The sequence below is a fragment of the Columba livia genome, unplaced genomic scaffold (genome assembly GCF_036013475.1).
Source record: "Columba livia isolate bColLiv1 breed racing homer unplaced genomic scaffold, bColLiv1.pat.W.v2 Scaffold_127, whole genome shotgun sequence".
Lineage (NCBI taxonomy): Eukaryota > Metazoa > Chordata > Aves > Columbiformes > Columbidae > Columba > Columba livia.
In genome coordinates this window covers 808,208-815,667 of record NW_027043024.1, presented here as the reverse complement: position 1 = coordinate 815,667, position 7,460 = coordinate 808,208, and the positions used below count along the sequence as shown (strand labels likewise).

General features: G+C 48.5%; 1 long non-coding RNA gene across 1 annotated transcript; it reads left to right on the top strand.

The window, feature by feature from the left end:
* The first annotated feature begins 380 nt into the window (after nucleotides 1-380).
* Nucleotides 381-5,716, top strand: LOC135577622 (uncharacterized). The gene is made up of 3 exons (XR_010469331.1): nucleotides 381-594; nucleotides 1,885-2,042; nucleotides 5,417-5,716. It is a non-coding gene; the product is annotated as an uncharacterized LOC135577622 (long non-coding RNA).
* The last annotated feature ends 1,744 nt before the right edge of the window (nucleotides 5,717-7,460 follow it).

Genomic DNA, 7,460 nt, shown 5'->3' with positions numbered 1-7,460 from the left:
GGAGGCTGCAGTGGGCAATGCTGAGGTAGCTCAGGACGGGATGGCACTAAGGTGTGGTTTTAAAGGGAAATGCTGAGGTACCTTGAGGAATGGACGCTGGGCTGGGAACTATGAACACATCAGATTGGTTCAGAGAGTGTTCATGACAGAAACTTGTGCGGTGAAGTATTCCAGCAAAGAGAGGGAGAAGAGCCAAACTTAGATCAGGCCTCCTAGGACGCCTGCAGGTTTGGGGACAGGGGTGACGAGGTTGTTAATCCGGTCCTAACTGTTTCTTTCTCTGTCCCTCTCTTGCAGCACCTGACTGAATGGAGGAGCAAGTGGACGGGAAGTTCCTGCGCCACACACAGATCACATTTGTTACTCTCGCCCTCAGAGACCCAGAGATCCAAACCGTTCGCATGGTTCCTTGAAGCAGCCTGTGCTCATGCGCTTCTCCCAGGGAGAAGGCGGAATGGCAGTGACTGGCCACGTTAAGCCACAGGGTGCACACTCTGCAGCTGTCAAGCCCAGCTCTGCGTCAGCTCACACCTGCGATTTTGCGCCGCACACGCGGATTTGAGTTGTCGCTGGTTGTCGCAGCGTTTGGCTTTGGTGAGGACAGCGTGTGTTTGTCAGCAGTTGGTATAGGTGGAATCTTGAGGAGAAAGCGATATTTCCGTGCCAGAACTGGTTGGTGTTTGCATGGTATTGTGGCGGTTGTTCCCGCAGGCGATGAGTGCTGGAGTGTTATTGCAGGATGAGGGGATTTTGGAGCCTTGTCTGTGAGATGCACCAGAGGCAGCAGCTGAAAGCGAAAGGCTGAGATTTGGAGAGTTTGTGGATGTGTTTTGGGCGGTTGTCAGCTGAAGAGTTGGCTGTTTGCAGGTGAGGTGTAGGGCAGAGGGTGAAGCTGACTTTGCCTGGGCGGCGCAACTGGCTGGGTGTGCAGAGCTGAGGAGAGCGGGCTGCTGCGGGTGACCCTAAAGCTGGAGAACCGGCCGGCAGCTCCAGAGGCTCCCGCTGCCGGGCAGGGCCGTGCAGGCCAGTGCCCTGGGGCACAGCGACGTGACCCTCCGCAAGTACCAAAGAGCAGGTGAGGGCCGTGGGCATTTGTACTGAGCTGTGACATCTCTAACCCGGGTCATTGGGGTCCAGCAAGTACCAAAGAGCAGGTGAGGACCATGGGCATTTGTACTGAGCTGTGACATCTCTAACCTGTGACGTTGGGGTCCAGCAAGTACCAAAGAGCAGGTGAGGACCATGGGCATTTGTACTGAGCTGTGACATCTCTAACCTGTGACATTGGGGTCCAGCAAGTACCAAAGAGCAGGTGAGGACCGTGGGCATTTGTACTGAGGTGTGACATCTCTAACCCATGACATTGGGGTCCAGCAAGTACCAAAGAGCAGGTGAGGGCCGTGGGCATTTGTACTGAGCTGTGACATCTCTAACCCGTGACATTGGGGTCCAGCAAGTACCAAAGAGCAGGTGAGGGCCGTGGGCATTTGTACTGAGCTGTGACATCTCTAACCCGTGACATTGGGGTCCAGCAAGTACCAAAGAGCAGGTGAGGGCCGTGGGCATTTGTACTGAGCTGTGACATCTCTAACCCGTGACATTGGGGTCCAGCAAGTACCAAAGAGCAGGCGAGGACCGTGGGCATTTGTACTGAGCTGTGACATCTCTAACCCGTGACATTGGGGTCCAGCCTGAGCAGGGCACGTGCGGAAGCTGTGCTGCAGGGAGGGCAGAGCTGAGGGGAAGGGCTGTGTGAGGGGCTGGTGCCAAGGCAAGGTGGGCTCGCTGTGGGGTGTGGGGAGGTGTCAGCCCCGGACTCAGCCCCTGTCTGACTGTAGTGCCCTTGGGCTGGTGTAGCTCAGTCCTCCGTGTGTTTCTCTCCAGGTGGAGCAGCGTGCAAAGGAAAAGCAAGGAAGGAGGTGAACCCGTGAGGAAGAGTGATGGATAAAGAGGGTTGGAGCGCACCTGCCAGTCAAGAGGGATCAAGAAAGAAGACACCGGTGGTGGAACCGCAGGTCAGGAGAGCTCAAGGAGGGAGAAAGGTAATTGTGTCCGTATGGGTTTTTCTAGCTCACACACCAATGATAACAGTTTGGATAAGAAAAGAAATGTATGCAAAACCAATAATGAAAGGCAGAGAATGTTTATATGCTATGTATTGGGTAGACCTGAAGGTATATTTCTTCCTACAATGAAGGAGAATTCATAATGTTAATTAACTGAAGATGTGAATTTCCAGATTGCATTGGCAACATACGCAGGGAACATATGAGTTTGTTACCCTCAACATAAACTGTGGGCTGAAATTGGTAATTTACCGTTGTACGGCAAACGCTGCTGTCAGCAACGACCGGTAAGCGACAAGACTGTATTTACTGATGCCTCTGGTCGCTCACGTAAAGTTGTAATGACGTGGCTAAACTCAGGTACCCAGTGCTGCAAACACAAGGTACAAAAAGAGACCAAGATTCAAACAAGTTCTTGAGCTGACAGCTGTTAGGATTGCTTTGAGGTGTTCTGTAACAAACCTTTGAATGTGGTAACTGGCTCATATTATGCAGCTGGCATACTTAATGACCTGGAAGCTTCTTTTCTTAAGGAAGAGGATAATCCTCTGTTGATGGCTGAATTGAGAATGCTATGGTTTCTAATAAATGATAGACATCATGGTTATTATGCAATGCACACCTGCTCTCGCACTGCCCTTCCAGGACCACTTGCGGAAGGCAATAGGAGGGCCGATGCACAAGCTGTGCCGCTCACTGTGCCTTAAGCCTTGGAGCAAGCTAAATTATCACATAAATCCTTTCACCAGAGTGCAAAGTCGTTAAAACGACAATTTCAAATTACGGTGGATCAGGCCAGGAGTGTTCTTATGTCCTGCCCTGATTGCCAACAGAGAGGGTGTTAATCCAGGAGGGATTACTGCCAGTGAAGTACGGCCAGTGTTAAAGAGTCTCTTTGCCGACTTTTTGATATCATTTTCTGGCGACGAGGATGGGATGATCTGCCTGACCTCCCGTGGACCCCAGGATCTCTGGGACCTTGTGCCGGTGCCGGGGAGTTCCCGGAAGGGACCACAGATCCTCGGACCAGCTCGGGACGCGGGTAAAACCCCATCAATGAGATAAGGCACTTTCATTGTCTGGTTGGGTTGGCACGCTGCCTGCGCGAGACGTGGGCGACACCAGCGCGTTGGGTCTGCGCATTCGCGTCTGCGCATTTTGGTAAACTGGGGAACTTGAAAAAAGAAAGAAAGAAAAAATTTAAGAGAAAAATGAGAAAACAATAAAGAAAAGAGAAAAACGAGGGAACAGTAATTTGATAAAGGTACCTTTAGTGATTTTGCTGTTTGTGCCTTAGCAATTGTATAATTGTTTGTGTCTTTAGTGGTTTGTTGTTGTTGTTACTTGTGTCTTGGGTGATTTTATAGTCCAGTACTTACGGTTCACCAATTGTCTGTTATTGTGATTGTGAAGTAGGTAGTGGACAATCGACAGGAGGGATTTGGGAGAAATCCCCCCGGGCTGTATTTTCTGACATTGGAAAAGGATCGTTTGCTGTTCAACAGGGAGTCAACCAGGGAGAATCTGATTGAATATTGTAATTATTGGCGGCCACTGTAAATAACATTAATATGCTGCACAGGTCTAGGTGGGTATACTTTGAGATGTGTAGTATAGTAATGTGCTTCATGTAGTACATAGTAAGATATATATTTTAAATCCTATATTGCCTATTACATAAGGCATATTACACAATACATAATGTTACATATGCATTGTCTTTATCCCCTTCAGATCCATTTGTTTTGAAAAAGGATAATCAGGGAAAGAAATGAAAACCAGTAAAAGGTTTTTGAAGAACAGCTATTGGTGTAGAATACACAGAGAACATGAGATCAAAATTGTCCCTCAGTCAGTCCAGGGTGGACGATTTAGACTGTATTTACCGTTGTAAAAACAAAGCTTTCCCCCCTTAATTTTTGTCACGTGTTGTAATTAGAATTAATAGAGATATTGGAGCCCGTCCTAGCTAAACTGGAAAAAAGACAGCAGCCATGTGTATTTTTAACTAAAGATTAAATCAAGTCTGCTAGCTCATTATCTTTAAGTGTTTTCCTGTGATCACCTCCCTCCCAAGGTTTTGTGTCTGTTGTATCAAGGCCTGACACCCACGGCCACAGTGGATGAATCACCATGGGCACAACACCAGGAACCTGCCTGTTCGTGTCCAGGATATCCACTCCAGCAGACACGTTTTAGTAAAAGAGCACATCATGAAACTGAAAAACCATCTAATTGTGTCATTATACACAATCACTGCTCTTTTTTCTACTTTATAGCCGTTGTAGGTTTTTAAAATTAAACAGTTTGAAAAGGGTTTCTGTTTTGGCTCTGCACACGGAGCCTGATTTTCCTTCTCTAGGGCCTTTCACCAGGTTCACCGCACTCGTGGGATCATTGCGCTGCACGTGGGCAAAATCAGCCGTGCCCTGTGTTTCTCCTGTAAAATAGTAAGAACGCTAATATAATCGTGCCAGGAACTGCCTGCACAGGGAATATTTGAAGGAACCCACTGCTAATGTATTTTTAATTGGTACTTGCGTTACGGATTAGATGCAACAAAAATCCATAATTTCTTTTATCCTTTGCTATACAGGGGGTGGTTGAACTTTTCTATAGCAGATTCGATCACTTGTTGTAAAGCAATGAAATAAATAACTTAGGCATTTTCTATGGATAAACAACATTTAATCCAATTCCTTAATTGTATTCCTTAAACACGTGTTCATTAGAGCATAAGCAAAACAGCGCTGGGTGCACGGGGGATTCGCTCTGCCCAACAAGCAAACCTTGAAACAATAAGAGGTGTGCTTAAATACAGTAAGGTGTTACATATTCATAATGACCCCAGGAACGCCTGTACATATTCATAACCTTTCCCGATTCTTATTAAAATGCGTCTCAGAGAACCATTTCCATAGTCTCCTCCTTGTCCCTCCCCTGTTGCACCTGCGCAGGGTCTCTATGGGTCTCTATGGTCTCTGTGGGTGTCTCTGGGTCACTATGGTCTCTGTGGTCTCTATGGGTCTCCCAAGCTACCAAGTCTACCGAAACCAGACTGGCCCCCTTTTGCTGTCCATCTTGGCTGTCTTGTCTCCTCAAGGTTATAGCTGGTGCTGTAAAACTTCTGATCTCGGCATTTGCTGAGATTCTGTTTTTTCTTAACGCAACTGGTTACATGTGGCTCTAAACTAGATACTCGTTATGTGGCTTCAAGTGTTAGTTCATTAGTAGGCCCTTATTATGTGGTTGGTTAACCCTGAAAATGTTAGCTCCCTCTATCAATATAACCTCATAAACAAGTTCCAGGACTTTTTACATAGAACTTAACCACCTTTTCCTTTTTCCAGGTTCAGAGCCCAAGCCTCATTTGGTTGTATCTGTAAACATCAAACATCTCAGCACGAATCACAACTGCATTTCTCACAGACAGAAGTGCCTGAACTCCACAGCTTGCCTGGCAGTGCAGAGAGCAGGAAGTGTGGTGAGTCCTGGGCCCTTGGGGACATTTCACCCTGTTTTGTGTCCCAGTCCCTCCCTGCTCCCTCCTCTTTCCTACTGTGCCCTTCTTCCTCTTCATCTCTTCTCCCTCTGTCCCTCTGCTGCTTCCTCACCTATTCCTCCACCCTTCTGAATCTCTGTGCAGGGTTTCTCGTGTCTCCCTCTCCGTCTCCACCCCTCTGTGTTCTCACCATCCCTGGTTTCTCTTTGTCGTCATTCTTGTCTGTTGCTCTGTCCTGCTCCGTGCCCCATCATTTCTCACGGTATCCCTCTGTCCTGCTCCCTGCGCCTATTCCTGCCCCTCTTCTTTTTCACTCCCTCTCCATCTTGCTGCCCACCAAAGGATTTTTTCCCAATCTCTATCGTACACCCAACTCTTATTGTTGTTTGTCTCTACTGCTCCCTCTCTGTCTTTCTGCCTGTCTTCCCTTTCCCTGCTGCTTCTTTCTCCATCTCTGTCCAGATTACTGCCCCTTTTCCTTCTTGATGTCTTTCTGTCCTGTTTGTCTTTCTGTCTTCCTTGCCTGTTCCCGGCCCCATCCCTTCTCACTATATCTCCCCTGTCCAGCTGGCTCTGCCTTTTCTTTGTCTTCTCTTCCTCTTTCCTGCTCCTCAGCCCTCTTTTCCTCTTCCTCCAGCTCATTGCTGCATGTTTTCCCTTTCCAGTCTCTTCATTTTGATCTGAACTTTGCTTTGTTTCTCAGTCCCTTTGTTCTGTTCCCTGCCTTTCTTTTTGTCTCTCCATCTGTACATCCCCCTCCCTGTCTTTCTCTACCCCCTTGCTGCTTCTCCTCCTCCCCACTCCCCATCCCTCTGTCCTGCTCCTCAGCCCTGCTGTTTCTTCCTCCTTGTCTAATCACGACTCCTTGTCCCTTTTTGCCTTGGTCTCTCCATCTCTCCATCCTTTTCCCTGTGTGTTTCTTTCTCTCGGGGCTCCTCTGTCTTCTCTCTTGTCTCATTTGTCTCTCTCTAGTCCTCTGTCCTTCTCCCCAGCAGCTTCAACTGAATGACCAGGTGTCCGTGCACTCTGGTGTTTCCTCATCCCTGCCCTGGGGAAGATCTGTGTCTGTAGGGCTGGGGATCATTTAGGAGCTGGTCTCCTTGTGCAGACGGCAGAGCCGGGTGCAGTTGTGGCAGAGGTTGTTCTCAGCTGCTGCTCTGTGCAGCTTGGTTCAAGAGCCAGCTGGGGGCTTCTTTGGAAGGGAGGTTTCTTGTTCTGTGCTTACTGCTCCTCGGGACCCTGCACAGGAGCGCTGTTGGGGTCTGCAGGGACGGGTGGGACCTGCTGTGATTCCTGGTGAATGTGAACTCAACTTGTCCTGATGGCCTCAAATGAAACCAGACTGACTGTAGATGGTTTTCTTCCCAGATCCCGTTCCAACCTCCGTGCTCAGTGCTAAAGAACAAGAGACCTTGTGCTCTTTTCCAGATGTCAGTGGCCGCAAATCAGCTGAGAACATCCTGCCTTAGGTAACGGGCAGGTGATCTGTGATCAGGGCTGTGGACTTGAATGGCCGTGCTTTCATGAACGTTTTCTGGTCTTGCCATTTCACAGCCCTTCCTTCTCCTGGAAATTTAAGACGGCGTTTCTTATCCTGAGGTTCAGACGGGAGTTGGGCTTAGTGTTGAACGGCTGATATAATGTGCTCCCTGAGGAGCACATCTTGCTTTTTTGTTGTTGTTTTCCAACACCGTCTGAACTTTGGTCAGCAAGAGAAAGAGTGGTGACCGAGTCTGTTATCTGAGAGTAACGTGTTCCTGTACCTTTCCCGTCGTTCTGTGGTGAAGGATTCCTTCCCTTGCAGACAGGACTGCGAGACCCATTCCTGCCAGGTTGGACTTTGCCTCCAAACGTGGCGCAGCCTCTTCCATTGTGACATCAGCCACTGCCAT